This window comes from Rhineura floridana, chromosome 11 (assembly GCF_030035675.1).
Source record: "Rhineura floridana isolate rRhiFlo1 chromosome 11, rRhiFlo1.hap2, whole genome shotgun sequence".
In the NCBI taxonomy this organism is placed as follows: Eukaryota; Metazoa; Chordata; class Lepidosauria; order Squamata; family Rhineuridae; genus Rhineura; species Rhineura floridana.
Window position 1 is genome coordinate 26,115,030 of NC_084490.1, and position 16,453 is coordinate 26,131,482.

Here is a 16,453-nt window from a genome sequence, read left to right on the forward strand (position 1 = left end):
GAAAAGTGAAGCAGAAGAGAAATTAAAGGCATTTATACAGAGGACAGAGACACAATATGGGGTTGTTATCAAGAATATCAGATCAGATCAAGGTGGAGAATTTACCAGTAATTCATTCAAAACATATTTGGAAAAGAAGGGAATAATACAGAGTCTCACTGCTCCCTTCAGCCCATCCTCCAACGGAACTGCAGAGAGGAGGAACCGGTCATTGCAGGATTCAATGAGAGCCATGCTAGCAGATGCTGATATGAATAACACTTATTGGGGTGAATGTATTCTGTACACTGTTTATATTCAGAACCGTCTTATGCACAGAACAATAGGCATGTCTCCCTATGAGAAACTGACTGGAAGAAAACCCAGGGTGAAACACATAGAACGTTTTGGGGCAAAATGCTGGGTACATGTAGCAAAACAGAAAAAGCATGGCAAATTAGGCTCAAGAGCTCAGGCAGGACGCGTTTTGGGATTTCAGAATTCATACTATAGAGTTTGGTTGCCTGAGAAACAAGTAGTGTTAAGCAGAAGCATAAAGGTGATAGATAAACCTTGGAGAGACAGTCAAACAGTTATCCTAGATAGTGCAAACAAGCAGGAAGCAGCAGATGTTCCTTTTGGACAGCAAATTCCATTAAAAACTGCATTGACTGATCTAATACACGGTGGCAAACGTACTGTGAAAAGACTGAGAGGAGAAGACATGGCAATGCAAGATACAGAAATGCCAAGTACCAGTGCAGACACAGGTGCAGGTCCAAGTAAAATAGAGAGTGAAGAAGAAATGGAAATAGATAATGTTAGGAGATCAGAAAGAAAAACGAAAGGTCAACCACCTCAGAGATTCACATTTAATGTTACACAACAGAATAATGAAACAGATAAATATCCAGTAGAATGGGAAAAAGAAGGACCAATAGACAAAGAAACAATGGATCTCATGTGGAAGTTTTGTGTTGAGGAATGAAATATAAATGTATTATCAAATAAAAGTGAACAACCATGAATCTGTGAAACTTGTGTGAATAAAGAAATAAAGAAACAAGAACTGAACTGAAAATGTAAATAGAAACTGTAAGGAAACAAACTGATATGTATTGTGATGAAAAGTTAATGTTGTAGAAATGTAATAATGTAACATGAAGTTTTGTAATCTGTGAGTCTCAGGTGGGGGCTGTTGGTCAGTGAAGCATGCTGTGAGACTCACAGACAGGGTTTTTAGCAGAGAGAGTGAAACCTGAAGCAGAAGGGTTAAGCTGTAAGAACAGAGTGCCAGTTTGCCAAGGTCAGCAGCTGACTGGGAAGCGTGATAAGGTGGGAGACTTGCAGAATCTCAGTGTGGGGGAAACTGTCTGTGGAGAGAACTGTGTCTAATGTCTTTGCCTAGTAAAGACTCTTACAAGAAACTTGCCTGGCCTAGCTTATTCCTCTTCTATGCGGCTCTTGGATTCCATCCTTGTATGATCTACACACGCACACACGCAACACTTACAGTCGAGAGCACCTTGTCCACATCCTCAGAAGAGAGAGGCTGAAAACGATCCCAGCATACCGGCGTGCAACCGGTCAACTCCGATTCATTCACTGTATCCACGGCGCATGGAATCGAGCTCCGAATGTGTTCGATTTTATCAACAAAGTGCTTAGCCAAAGTGTCACAGGAGGCTTTTGACTGTTCCAAGGTTCCTGAGCAACTGGACTGACCAGGCTTCGGACCACTTGGAACAATCTCCTGGGACAGCACTCTGCAGACGCAATAGAGGCAGTAAAGAAAGCCTTCTTTTCTGTCTTTATTGCCACTAGGTAGGCAGTTACTGCTGCTCTAACTTGTCTCCGAACACCGTCAGAGCGGGATTTCCGCCACCGGCGTTCTAGTCGTCTCACCTCCTGTCTCAGAGTACGCAGCCGTGGTGTATACCACGGTGCTAACTGAGTTCTATTCAGGGGGAGAGGACATTTCGTTGCCACCCGGTCTAACGCCCTGGTGATCCTTCCATTCCACTCTATCACCAGGGTTTCAACCGGGCAACCTTCAGCAGGTTCCAGTTCCCCTAGCGCAGTCAGGAATCCATCAGGATCCATCAGGCGCCTGGGACGGACCATTCTAATCCATCACCCCTGTGGAGAGGGTGTGGCAACATGAAGTCCATGTTCACCAGATGGTCATCTGACCATGACACAGGAGTGGAAAGAACCACTCCCAACTTCAGAGCACTTTTCTCCTCTCCCAGGACAAACACAAGGTCGACAGCATGACTGGCTACATGGGTGGGCCCAGTATTACTGAGGTGCAGTTCCCAGGAAGCCATGGTTTCCAGGAAATCCCGAGGGGCTCCAGTGAGAGTGGTCCCGGCATGCACGTTGAAGTCACCCAGCACTAACAATTCTGGGGACAACGTCCATACAGCCGAGACCACCTCCAGCACCTCGGCCAGGGAGTCTGCTGTGCAGCGGGGTGGGCGGTACACCAGCAGGATCCCTGAACTGCCCTTCGGGCCCAACCTCCAGTACATGCAGTTAACAAACTTGGTCCTATGGAGAGGAGATCTGGCAAAAACTAAGGATTCCCGGTAAATAGCTGCCACACCCCCTCCCCGCCTACCCACCCTTGGCTGCTGTGTGCAGCGGAATCCCGGCGGACACATGGCCTCGAGAATGGGTACAGAGGCCTCATCCAGCCAAGTCTCCGTAATACATGCCAGGTCTGCACACTCATCCAAGATCATGTCATGGATGAGTGGAGTTTTTTGTACCACAGACCTGGCATTGCACAACAGCAGACGAAGGTTGGTAGGAACCTTGCGTCCCCCAGTTATCGTCTGGTTTGGGGCAGACCCGGAACAGGGGATGGGTATAATGCATCTACCCCCTGTTCCCCTATGCTGGCATGATCTGCCTACAGCACCTTTCCAGCGCCTGCCGCCCAGTCTTTCAATAACTTGGCCCCTCACCTCCCCTGTCACATCCCCTCCTGACTTGCACATACTCTATCCCTGCCCACTAATCAGCAGGCCACCCTGTCTAAAACAATAATAAACCATAAACCCACCCCCAAGTGATAAATAACAAAAATAAAACAAAACAAACAAAATAAAATACAGTTAAAATCAATATAATTAAAAATTACATCTCAGTCGCACATCCACACATCCATGTATCCATACACACTCCAGCCAACCCAGCACAATATCCTTCCACACCAGCGTCCAAGCCCCGCTCCACAGTAATAGCGGGCAGCAGTAGCAAGAGCAGCAAGATGGTAGCCCAGCTGCGACAAACCGGACCCGAAGCGATCCAACAATGGCAGAGCAGCAGCAACAGTCACAAAGGCGGAGGCCGTCCAGCCGCGCCCAGCTGCACCAAAAACGACCAGCAGATGGCAGCACCAAGCCCGATGGGAGAGGTTGCAGCGGCAACAACAGCACCAGAGGCCCCGGCGCGATAGGCCACAGCGAAAAAGCAGTGGCGGGAACGGCAGCGGCGGCAGCAACAGCATGGACAACGATGTTCTGGGCGGCAACACAACCGGGCGAGCCAACGACGGCGGCGACAACACCAGCGAGAGGCAGCAGCACAGTCTGCAGCGACAGAAGCGGTGACACACGGGCAGGCAGCAACGGCGATGACAAGCCGTAATGCAGCGGATCCGGCCGCAACAATGGTGAAGCAGGCCGCCCCAGGCAGTAAAGCCACAGTAACGACGGCGACAACGGGCCGGCAGCAGCACAGCCCAGCAGCAGCAGCAACAACGCACACAGGCGGCACCAACGGCAGAAACGAGGCCGGCCCAGGCAGCACGCCCCTCCACGATATCAACAACAACAGCGAGCAGCAGCGGAGCCAGGGTCCCCAGCCATGCAGGTAGACAGCAACAGCCAGTCCGTGATGGCATGCAGACAGGTAGACAGGCAGATAGATGGCAAATTAGTAGGTGGAATAATGGCATCTGAAGGTTTTAAAAGCTGAAACGCGGAGCTCCCTGCCGAGCGTCTGTCTCTGCCGCCATCTTTTTTAGTATTAGATTCAGCCTAACTACACAAACCTTGGAAATCAGTCTTGTTTTCTCTAGTGGGTCTTACTTCCTAGTAAGTGTGTTTAGGATTGCAGCCTGAGTGTAACATCCAACATACAAACACACATACCCTGATTAAAAGTCTGCCTTCCTTTTCAACAAAGGTCAACTTGGGTCAAGTTGTGTCACTAAAAGAATATGATTCCGCTTCCACACACACAAAGCCAGCCACCCACCCACATCAGTAAAAAAAAAAATTCCATCTGTGAACAGGGGTGTACAAGAACTAGGATGAAGCGGACTCCTTGGCACACCCACAGACCGACCACCTGCCTTGCGGTGGAGACTGCGCGGGGTGGTGGCTGTCTGCGTGTGTTCCCTCGCCTGAGAAGAGAGAAAGGTGCACTCTGGCACAGCAGCCGTGAGGCAAGCCGCCGTGGGGAGCTCTGACTGGGCGAGCTGAGGAGTGGAGGAAAAGCATTGCCGTTGCCCGCTGTTTGCTCAGCCGGCAAAAGAGACTCTGCGGAGGAGCGTTACGCAGCTCTACATGCCTGGGAGCCACAGCGGGACAAGGCACAGCTGGCTTGGGTTGTTCAAGGTGCGCGTTTTGGCGGCAGCAGAAAGTAGTTGCCGCGTGCCACAACGGGATGACACAAGGTGCCCCAGGGTGCCCTTCTCAGCCTTCCTGAGAAAGAAGGGGAACAGCGGCGGCGGCTCCAAGAGGAAGTGCGGCGTGGCGGCGGTGGCGGAGGGGCGCATGGAGGCAGGGGCGGGAGCAGGACACGCGGTGGGGATGGCAGGAGCTGCGGGGGTATGAGCAGTGGGGGGTGGCAGGACGCACGGGGCACACGTGCACATGCACACACACCATCCTCACTCACCTCCACAGCTCTCTTCCCCTCCATTCTGCTGCTGCCTTCTTTCCTCCATTTTTTCTCTCTCCGGCACTCCACAACCTCCTCCCTCGTGCCTCCTAACACAGAGCACGAAGGAAGAGTGATGCTGCAGAGACCTCCGGTGTGAGGCACATGTCTTCTGTCCACCAATCACATGAGCAGAAGACTTCCTCTTCCTCTCGCCCCTAGTAACGTCCAAATATAACATCAGAAACGTTACAGTTACTGCTAAAAAGTAGGGAAATTGCTAGTCGTTCTATTACTAGCAAAATGTAGTGAAGTTACGCCCTCGTTACTTAAAAAAGAAACGAATTACAAGTAACTCATTATTTTTAACGAGTTACTTCCAAGCTCTGAGCAGAACAATAGTAACATTCGTTAAGTAGACAGAGCAAAGGTACAAAGAAGAGGCTTGCTTATGCTGCATGGTGACTTAACACATGTTCTTGTAACAGAAATTGGAATTACCTAATATTACCTGATCGGGCTGGATAATAATGTAAGTAGCTGCTTAGCTGTAGCCCCATGATTGGGAAATGCTAATTTCTTTGTCTCAGAACTGTATAAAAGATCCATGCAGACAATGCCACATTGCAGGCCTCACCAGGCACGCTGGAGGGATGGACCCTGCATACTTTTGTAAGGAATAAAGGCCTACCTTTTTGATGCAAGCCTATGTCTTCAATTTCTTCAAGAAAGAACCCAAATTCCCAGTCACTCTATGGTTTTAATTGACTATGCCCACTTTTCCTTAAATGAAGTGGTTTAAACATATCAGGCTGAAAACATGCATCTTGGGCCGGCTAAGTTTTTTCCAACAGCTAGACTCATTGTTGAAGTAGCAACATATTGTAATCAGTCTGATTTTATATCAAACCAGTTTCAGATTCAACTTTTAATGCACCCAAAATAGAAATAGAACATAACCTCCAATTTGAACCACAGAATGCTGTCTTCACCATCATATGACATCAACCAATAAAAAGACTTTGAAATTAATAAAAATAAATTTGACACAGGTTTCTACAATGAATAATGAAGGAAATAACATTTTCTAGATTAGATTCTCTGTAGAAACAATAGTAACACAGGAAAGAAGCAAAGTAAGTACACCAACAAACATACAAAAATGTAATTCTCCATCTTTGGAGATGGCAGATGTTGCCACCACTCACTATATGCTCAGAGGCACATTTTACTAAATTCTTGCAAGTTACACAGGAAGTGGATTGGACTATATAAGATGAACCCAAATTGTGTTTGCATTTTTACAAATTTGTAGGGCAGTACAATATCTCAGAGAGGAGGTCAGGACTCCTGCTCCCCTGATGCATTCATTATAGCTGCCCAATTTTCCTGCTTTTAAACATTTGATAGAAATATCTGTGGGCTATAGGTATGGTCTTAAACCACAAGGTTTTTTTTTTGCCAATTAGTGAATATACTTATTCAGGCCACAGCATGGAACAGTGGTTGATAGAGGACTGGATATTCCAAATCTGCAACTTTGGCAGGTATTTCATATCCATAACTGCCTTCTTGCCATAACTAATCTAATATGTGATGTAGGGATCATCATCACCATCATCATCATCATCATCACTGTTTATTTGTATGCCTTCTTTCCATAACAATTTATGCACAAGGTGGCTCGCAACATGAACAGAAAAAAGTTACACAGTTCACTTGGGTGGGATATGTTTGTTGGTGCCTGTTCAATTGCATTGTGCCATGGCCAGTTTCACTTATCCTAAGTCTGATTGCAGGGGAGTAAATCCCATTGAACTCAATAAGCATGCAAATCATCCATTCTCAGCATACTTGTGCAGGATCCCATTTCTTACCTCCCAGATTAAGAAGCAGAGAAATTCACTCATCAGCAAAAAAAAACCCTTGTGGTTTAAGAATGTACCTATAGCCAACAGATATTTCTATCAAACTTTAAAAAGCAGGGAAATTGGGCAGCTGCAGTGAATGCACCAGGGAAGCAGGAGAGCTGACCTCCTTTCTGAGATATTGTACTGCCCTACTAATTTGTCAAAATGCAAACACAATGTGGGTTGGTCTTCCACAGTCCAATCCACTTCCTGTGTAGCTTGGAAGAATTTGGAGAAATAATGTCCTGAAGATATAGAAGGAAAATAAATATATCATAGTGAAGAAATCATAGTGGACAACAACTTCATTCTACCTGTGAAATCTTGTAGATGCCAAAGACTGTAGCCATATGAATGGAGATGTCAGAATCAAGTCCACCAATAACAGTGATCAGATTCTTTTTCTTGTCACATTTGAAGTTTGGAACTATTCTTTCAGTGGTTGTATGAAGTTTCAGTATGTTTTGATAAGTCATCCTTGCATTTGTGTAGCTGTCATAGATGTTGAACCCCAGGCTGATATTTGGTAGCATTTTTGAGTTCTCATTTATGGTATGTCCTTCACAGCAAAAAGAAGTGAGAGAACATGCTGGTATTTCTTCAATACTGAAGAAAATATTAGATTATATGTGAGGTAGATAAACAAAACTGTATGAAATATATGTCTGTGAGAATTGTTCATATTATCATAACTGCAAACATTGCTGCTTTTGACTGCTGCTCTTTTTTCTCTTTGTGACTCCCTCTGCTCAACAAATGTTGCTGTCCAACAGGTACAGTGCTATCACCTACACCCTATTCCATGCAAGTCATAACCAACAGAAGTTACCAACATGTTTTGAGCTGTTCCCCTGTGCAGTTGCATCATACTTGTTCTGGGCAGGCTCCTACACCCTTGCCAGCTCCATCAGAGACAGCTGCTGAACATGGGAAGATGTCCCTAACTGGGAGCTGGAGCCCTGAAGACTACAATATTGCTAGCCTGCTGGTGGGAAACTGTCCTAGGCACCAAAAATCGGCTGGGATGACTGGTTAGCACCCACACATGTATTTTCCTTGCAGGGGTTCCTCTATCCTGGATGTTGTTCAGTAAAGGCTTTGTTTTCCACATGTGTTGTTTATTTGTTGCTAGAAACACCTTATTCTTGCTCTAGTGTATATAATAATAATATGCTCAGCTGACACTTATTCCACAATTTTCAGGGTCATTTCCCCCTACTTGCAAATTCAGGATATATTTTCTGCACTTTTCATAGGTGCAGTTCAGTGTTTGGAGAAAAACTGAGGTGTGCATTGTGGCACTTTTCACATTTTACAGTAGAAATTCAATGAGGATTTTTTTATCTTCCTTTAAATGCTGTGTAGAGTTATGTGCTGCTTAATCACGTGGACATCTCTGGCAGTCATGCTGAACTTTGAATACTAGACAGGCACCATCTCTGCTATCTTTTCGGCACCTTTTGAAGACTTTCTTCTTTCAACAAGCCTTTTAGGTTGAGACCTATCCCAGTCTGCATCTGTGTTAGAATTGCTTAATAAGTTTTTTAATAAAGCTTTTAACCCTTTTTTAAGTTGTTTTTTTAAATGTGTTTAACGCTGTTTTGTTTTAATGTATTTTAAGATCTGTTTTTATGATGTTTTAAAGTGTTTTACAGCTTTGTTTGCCGCCCTGGGCTCCTGCTGGGAGGAAGGGTGGGATAAAAATTAAATAATAAATAAATAAACTGGAAGCCGGTCTGAGAGCTCTGCACTTCTGTGGGTGAGCACAGCACCTTCAAGTTTATTTATTTATGGTCATAGGCCCAATCTGTTACAGGCAAACATTGTTACAAATCCTTATACAAAACAATTACATTAAAACAGAGTTAAAATAGTTCATAAGTGATGTCCTTTCAGGTAATCTAAAACGTTTAAGCTTCCAAGCGTAGTTGGGCCATATATATGAATTTTGCCACTGTCAAGGTAATTTGTTTATTCAGACCAGATAATAAGTAACGTAACTTGTTTCTAGGAGACATTTTAAATGTATTTTCTATAGTTCTTGATAAAATTTCGACACGTATAATATCATATAAAGAACAATCAAATATTACATGGTAAAGCGTTTCAGTTTTTCCAGACCCAAAGGGGCATATACGCTTTTCATATGGTATACCTTGATATCTCCCTAAAAGAAGCGATGAATACAGAGAATTGAATCTGGCTTTTGTGAAAGCCAGACGCAATTTTGGGAGTATAAGAAAATCTAAGTATGAAGCATATCGGAATGGCACTGGATTTAAATTAAAATATAATGGTGAACAGGTTTTTGTAGCCATTACGATATTATTTTGAAAATCAATATCTTTAAGGCGTGTTCCAATTTCTAGTTTGGCCATAGTAGGAGTTTGAGAAGATAGATAAACTATTGATAGCCCTATGGAGGAAAATTTTAACCCAATATTTTTATTCCAGCTTGCCGCATATGAGTCACTCCACATTTGATTTAAATAGCCCGGAGGCTGGTCGTAAAATATTCTAATCCAGAAATTTGAAGCTATCAGCCACGCCTGGGATTCAATGGACGGAATGCCCGCCTCCAACCTGAGAGCTGCCACCAGTGCACATCTTGGCACACCCAGCAGGCGGCGAAGGAAGATGGTGAGTACTGCCTCCACTGTAGCGTTAAACGCATGGATCCATATTGGTATGCCATATAACAGCTGGGAAATAATTTTTAATTTAAAAACCTTAATGGCTGCTGGAAGAAATTTTCCCCCTTTATAAAAGAAATAGCGAAGTAGATGATTTACTGAGATCCTTACCTTAGCTACCATGGCTTTTATATGTGCAGTCCAACTCAGGGACGAATTAAAAATTAAAAAATTAAAAAATACTTATATTGGGAAACCAGGGCTATTTGTTGGCCATTTACTTTCCAAAAACCTGTAGTTTTCTTTGTTGAAAACACTAAGATATTTGTTTTAGAATAATTAATTGTTAAGAAATTTTGTGTACAATAGGTCATAAAGGCTCTTATTAAGCGTTTAAGTCCAACCTTGGAGAGGGATAAAAGAACAGCGTCATCGGCATATAAAAGAAGAGGGCAGGGTTGTTCCCCAATTTTGGGGGGATGGAACTCGGCGGCTAAACATGACACATTTAAATCATTAAGGTAGAGTGTAAACAACAGGGGAGCTAAAATGCATCCCTATCTTTCCCCTTTTGTTATGGGAATTGAAGTTGTTAAACTGCCGTCAAGACCACAACGCACCTGCATTGAGTTTTGGCAATGTAAATTGTAAATTAAGAAAAGTAACCGTTTATCTATTTGGATTTTTTCAAGTTTTCTCCATAGATGTTCTCTTGAAATGGAGTCGAATGCGGCCCTTAAGTCCACAAATGCTACGTAAAGTCCATTACCTCTACAATTTCTGTATTTTTCCGCAAGAAAACTTAGCAGCAAACAATGGTCCAGAATGGAGTGCCCTACTCTAAAACCGGCCTGTTCGTCTCCAAGTATGTTTTTATCTTCCATCCATTTATATAATCTTGATTTTAAATGGGATGAATAGAACTTTCCAATTATAGAAAGTAAACTAATTGGTCGATAGTTAGATGGATCCTCTTTTGCTCCTTTTTTTAAAATTGGGGCCACTATTGCTTTCCGCCAAACATCAGGGATGTGACCAGTGTTGTTAATTTTTGTGAAAACATTCGCTAACAGCGGGGCCCACCAATCGGGGAAATTTTTCAGAAGCTCAGGAGGTATGTTATCCGGACCAGGTGCCTTAGCGGGTTTTAAAGCTGCTATTAGTTCTCTAATTTCACCATGGGTAACTGGGGACCATTGAGGCAAATCAGAGAAGTCAGGGGGCAGATTGGTATTATAATAGTTGGGGCAGTCAGTTGCATAAAGTTCCATTAAAAACTGTTCCCACTTTTGGGGAGAAATAGTACATGGACTATAAATTGATGTTCTGAGTGACTTAGAAATGATTTGCCAGAATTTTTTTTGAATTTTGTGACCTAGCCGCCGTGATAAGAGCTTTCCAGTCCTCCTGAATAGCCAGTCTTTTCTTATTGGCCAAAGTCAACTTATATTTGTTTTTTATATCATAATATTCTGCAGGAAGAGATTTACAATTTTTATGCCGATAATGCTGATAAATTTCTCGTAATTGATGTTTTACTTTGAAACACTCTTTATCGAACCAGTTGACTTTTCCTCTTAGATTTAAATTAGGTTTGCTTTTCATAGTTTTGGGCAGTAACATAGAATTTGTATGCAACATTAGTAAATCATAATCTTTAAAAAGTGTGCTTACATTCTCTTCTTTTATTATCTGGTCACGAATGTTAAGAGCCCAGGGCATATTAAATTTTTTTTCCATCTTTAAGCGCACATCATGTAAAGAAAAATAATAAAAACTGTTGGGTTGCTTTGTACAGTGAACAGCCTCCTCACCCCTCAAACATAGAACTTCACTACCACTCCACCCACTTTGAGAGCATGTTTGTTTCTCACACACACATACACCCTTGAATGGCCAGGATAAAATGCCTATTGAATTCTTAGTGCATTACTATTTGCTACCTTTAAAAAAAAAGTTTAGTCAAATAGCTTTACTGTGCCATGAAAATGTGGCAGCTTGAGACAATTTTGTTAGATGTATGCTTATCCTCAGTTGGCAGATATTATATATATGCACATATTAGCTTGTGTGGCTGTTTTAGGGACTCAGTAACTCCAGATTTCAGGAGGCAGGAAAGGAAGATGGAAACTTTGTTCCTTTACCATCCACCTGAAACTAGGCCTTTCGTGATCCCCACCCATTTCTCATCCCATTGGTAGATGGTCAGTGGGAGTGGGTGGGATTGCACTATATTGAATGGGTAGGCAAGTTTTGTTTCCCCTTTTTTCTGTTTAAAAATGCCTTTAGCTGCAGTGTTAGAAAATGTATTTATTTCATTGTCTAACAAGCATAACTCAAAATGCACTACATAAACTTTTTCATGGTGCATACCCACACAGCCATGAAGCTCACTGGGTGACCTTGGGCCCATCACTGCCTCTCAGCCTCAGAGGAAGGCAATGGTAAACCCCCTCTGAATACCACTTACCATGAAAACCCTATTTATAGGGTTGCCATAAGTCAGAATCGGCTTGAAGGCAGTCCATTTCCATTTTCCATCCATGCAACAATATATCTTATTCACAGTAGATGGATATTGTGTTACATTACATATCCTTTTCCACAAGTCCAATATGAATGGCACTGCTGGCAGACCAGGCCAGATTCGGGGAATTGGGGATAGATGCTTAATACCCATCCCATGTTCCGGGTCTGTCCAGAACCAGACGACAACTGGGGAATGCAGGATTCCTACCGACCTTCGACTGCTATTGTGTAATGCCAGGTCTGTAGTACAAAAAACATCACACATCCATGATATTATCCTGGATGAGCGGGCAGACCTGGCATGTATTACGGAGACCTGGCTGGATGAGGCCTCAGCCCCCATTCTTGAGGCCATGTGCCCGCCGGGTTTCCGTTACGCACAGCAGCCGAGGGTAGGAAGGCGGGGAGCGGGAGTGGCAGTCATCTATCGGGAGTCTTTAGTTTTTACCAGACCTCCTCTTCATAGGACCAAGTTTGTTGACTGCATGTACTGGAGGTTGGGCCCGAAGGGCAGTTTGGGGATTCTGCTTGTGTACCGCCCACCCCGCTGCACAGCAGACTCCCTGGCCGAGGTGCTGGAGGTGGTCTCGGCTGTACGGGCATTGTCCCCAGAATTATTGGTGCTGGGCGACTTCAACATGCATGCCGAGACCACTCTCATTGGAGCCCTTTGGGATTTCTTGGAAACCATGGCTTCCTGGGAACTGCACCTTAGTAATATTGGGCCTACCCATGTAGCCGGTCATGCTCTCGACCTTATGTTTGTCCTGGGAGGGGAGGGAAGTGCTCTGAAGTTGGGGGTGGTTTCTTCCACCCCTGTGTCATGGTCAGATCACTACTTGGTAAATATGGACTTCTCGATGCCACACACCCTCCGCAGGGGAAAAGGACCTATTAGAATGGTCTGCCCCAGACGCCTGATGGATCCAGAAGGATTCCTGACTGCGCTTGGGCAATTGGAACCTGCTGAAGGCCGCCCGGTCGATGCCCTGGTGATAGAGTGGAATGAGGGAATCACCAGGGCATTGGACTGGGTGGCTCCGAAACGTCCTCTCCCTCTGAATAGAACTCAGTTAGCACCATGGTATACACCATGGTTGCGTAATCTGAGACGGGAGGTGAGACGACTAGAACGCCGGTGGCGGAAATCACATTCCGAAGATGTCCAGACACAGGTTAGAGTAGCAGTAGCTACCTATCAAGTGGCAGTGAAGGCAGAAAAGAAAAAGTTCTTTGCTGCCTCCATTGCATCCGCAGAGTGCTGTCCCAGGAGGTTGTTCCAAGTGGTCCGAAGCCTGGTCGGTCCAGTTGCTCAGGAACCCTTGGAACAGTCAAAGGCCTCCTGTGACAAATTAGCAAAGCACTTTGCTGATAAAATCAAACACTTACGGAACTTGATCCCGTACGCCGTGGATACAGTGGATGAACCAGTGTTGGCCAGTTGCAAGCCGGTTAAATGGGATCTGTTTCGGCCTCTCCCTTCTGAGGATGTGGACAAGGTGCTCTCAGCTGTAAAGCCTACTACATGTCTAAATGATCCTTGCCCGTCGTGGCTCCTTGTGAGCTGCAAAGAGAAATTGGGCAAGGGGATTAAGGCGGTGGTTAATGCATCCCTAGAGGAGGGTGTAATGCCATTAGCCCTCAAGGAGGCAGTCGTGAAGCCCATCTTAAAGAAGCCCTCCTTGGATCCCCAAGTTTTGAATAACTTTCGCCCTATTTCAAATTTACCATTTCTAGGCAAGGTCATTGAGCGAGTGGTGGCTAATCAGCTGTCGGCACACTTGGATGAAACGGATTATTTGGATCCATACCAATCGGGTTTCAGGACTGGACATGGAACTGAAACAGCCTTGGTCGCTCTGGTGGATGATATGAGGAGGGCATTAGATAGGGGAGAATTCACCTTTCTTGTCCTCCTCGATCTCTCAGCGGCTTTTGATACTGTCGACCACAGTATCCTTTTACATCGCCTGGAGGGACTCGGAATAGGAGGCACTGTACTGCAGTGGTTCCGCTCCTTTCTCTCCGATAGGCATCAACAAGTAGCATTGGGGGAGGAGGTTTCAGACCCTTGGCCACTCAATTGTGGTGTGCCACAGGGCTCTATCCTCTCTCCCATGCTATTTAATATCTATATGAAGCCGCTGGGGACTATCATTAGGAGATTTGGGCTGCAGTGTCATCAGTATGCAGATGACACTCAGCTCTATCTCTCGTTTAAATCCTCACCAGAGTTGGCTGTGGAGACCATGTCCAAGTGCCTGGAATCCGTGAGTGGATGGATGGGAAGGAACAGGTTGAAGCTGAATCCCGATAAGACCTAGGTGCTACTCGTGGGGGACAAAGGAAGGTTGGGAGATATTGACTTGATGTTCGATGGGGTGAGACTGCCCCTAAAGGACCGAGTCCGCAGCCTAGGGGTTGTCCTTGATTCCAAGCTGTCCATGGAGGCTCAGATTTCGGCAGTGAGCCGGGCAGCTTGGTATCAATTACACCTCATACGTAGACTGCAACCCTACCTCCCTGTTCATCAGCTCCCATTGGTGGTACATGCCCTGGTCACCTCTCGTTTGGACTACTGTAATGCGCTCTACGTGGGGCTACCCTTGAAAACAGTCCGGAAACTACAACTTATACAAAATGTGGCGGCTCGACTACTTACAAACTGTCGTCGCCAGGAGCACATCACCCCAGTGCTGTTCGATCTGCACTGGCTCCCAGTTGTTTTCCGGGCCCAATTCAAGGTGTTGGTATTAACCTTTAAAGCCCTACACGGTCTCGGCCCAGTTTATCTTATGGAGCACCTCCAATGCCACCAATTATGCCACCCCACAAGATCGGCCACACAGGGCCTTCTCTCAGTCCCACCAACTAAAACAGCTAGGCTGGTGGGGACTAGAGAGAGGGCCTTCTCAGTGGCAGCCCCCACTCTCTGGACTTCCTTCCCATATGATCTCCAGCATGCCCCTTCCCTGAATGTATTCCACCAGGCCTTGAAGACCTGGCTTTTCAGACAGGCCTTCAGGACTTCCGGGGAGGGTTAATCTTTTTAACTAATTGCCTGCTACTCTGAACTGTCACTGTTTTACTGTTTTATTGTTGTACTGTATTTATTATGATGTGTTTTTAATTGAATTGTACGTCGCCTAGAGTGGCCATTGGCCAGATAGGTGACTTATAAATTAAAATTATTATTATTATTATATTATGATTCAACACCACATTTCCACAAAAGTGTCTGTCCATGGTACCCCCCCCATATTCTCTGCTTTATTCTTTTAGTATATCAGAAAATTCTGGATATCAACCCCTGCACTCCAGTCTGTCATGTCTCCATCAGATGAGGATGAGGAGCAGGGGATTGGCACAACAGACTCAGCAGAGGAAACAAGTAGACCCATGCAAGATGCAGCTGCAGACCTCCCATCACTAGAAGATGTTCAGGATACAGCTGAAACTCATCAGTCAGATTCAGAGAATGAACAGGAGGTCCCTCCACTTCCCTGCAGAGCAAAGACATCTGTGAGTAGCACTGCAACACAGGCTTTCTGGCTATTTAAGGCTACAAGCTCCTGGGAGTATGAGGGCTGATTGATAGCACCCGAACCAGGCAGGGGAGCTTAAAAGGCTGTGAATGATTTGGGGCTCTTGCTGCAAACAACACTGATCTTTCATGAATCCTTGAAACCAGACTGGTTTGTGATTGTGTGTCTTGTCCTTGCTCTGTCTCACTGGATTTCTGGTACCTTGATTTTGGACTTTCCTAGGATTCATCTGTTCTTCACTCTGTTTATACTGTCTGTAGTTGCAGGTTTCTTGCCTCAAGCCTGACAGATTTATGGCCTGGCTACTGGATGTTATCTGTTAATTACCTTACTGCAGCCATAAACTATTCCCCTTTATCAGCAGAGACTGACACAGTTGTGAAAGGTGAGGAGGACAACAGGGCACTCCCACCACATGTGCTAGCAAAGGGTGGCCAATGTAGTTCCCTCCAGATGTTTTGCATGACAACCTCCATCAACCCCAGCCAGCATGGCCAATGATAAAGGCATCTGGAGTGTCCCAAACAGGGTTTCCCTGTGCTATTCATATTGCACTCCCTCCAAAACATCACTGGCAAGCCCCTATTAATCCCTTCCAATAATACCAATGCACAGTAACAAGGAAGCTTAGGTTTCCTCCTCCAGAACATAATGTAACTGTTTGCTTGGCTGAAGTAATATGCCCTCCAGATATTTTAGACTTCCCAAATTGGCCAATGAGTAAAACATTTTTCCCTAACATACATCACATTGGGCTGAAATAGTTCTTTTTGGTAATTGACTGCCTGTTCTGCTGACACTACTGACTAGTAGTGCAGGCACACAGGCATGTTAAGCAGGCCTTCCTGGTGAGCATCCTCAAACTCTCTGTCCCAACCTACCTCTCATTGCCAGTCAGTTTGAGAGAATGCCAAAAGGGATCTTTCCTTGTAGGCCCATAGGCTTCAGTACATCAGCTGCC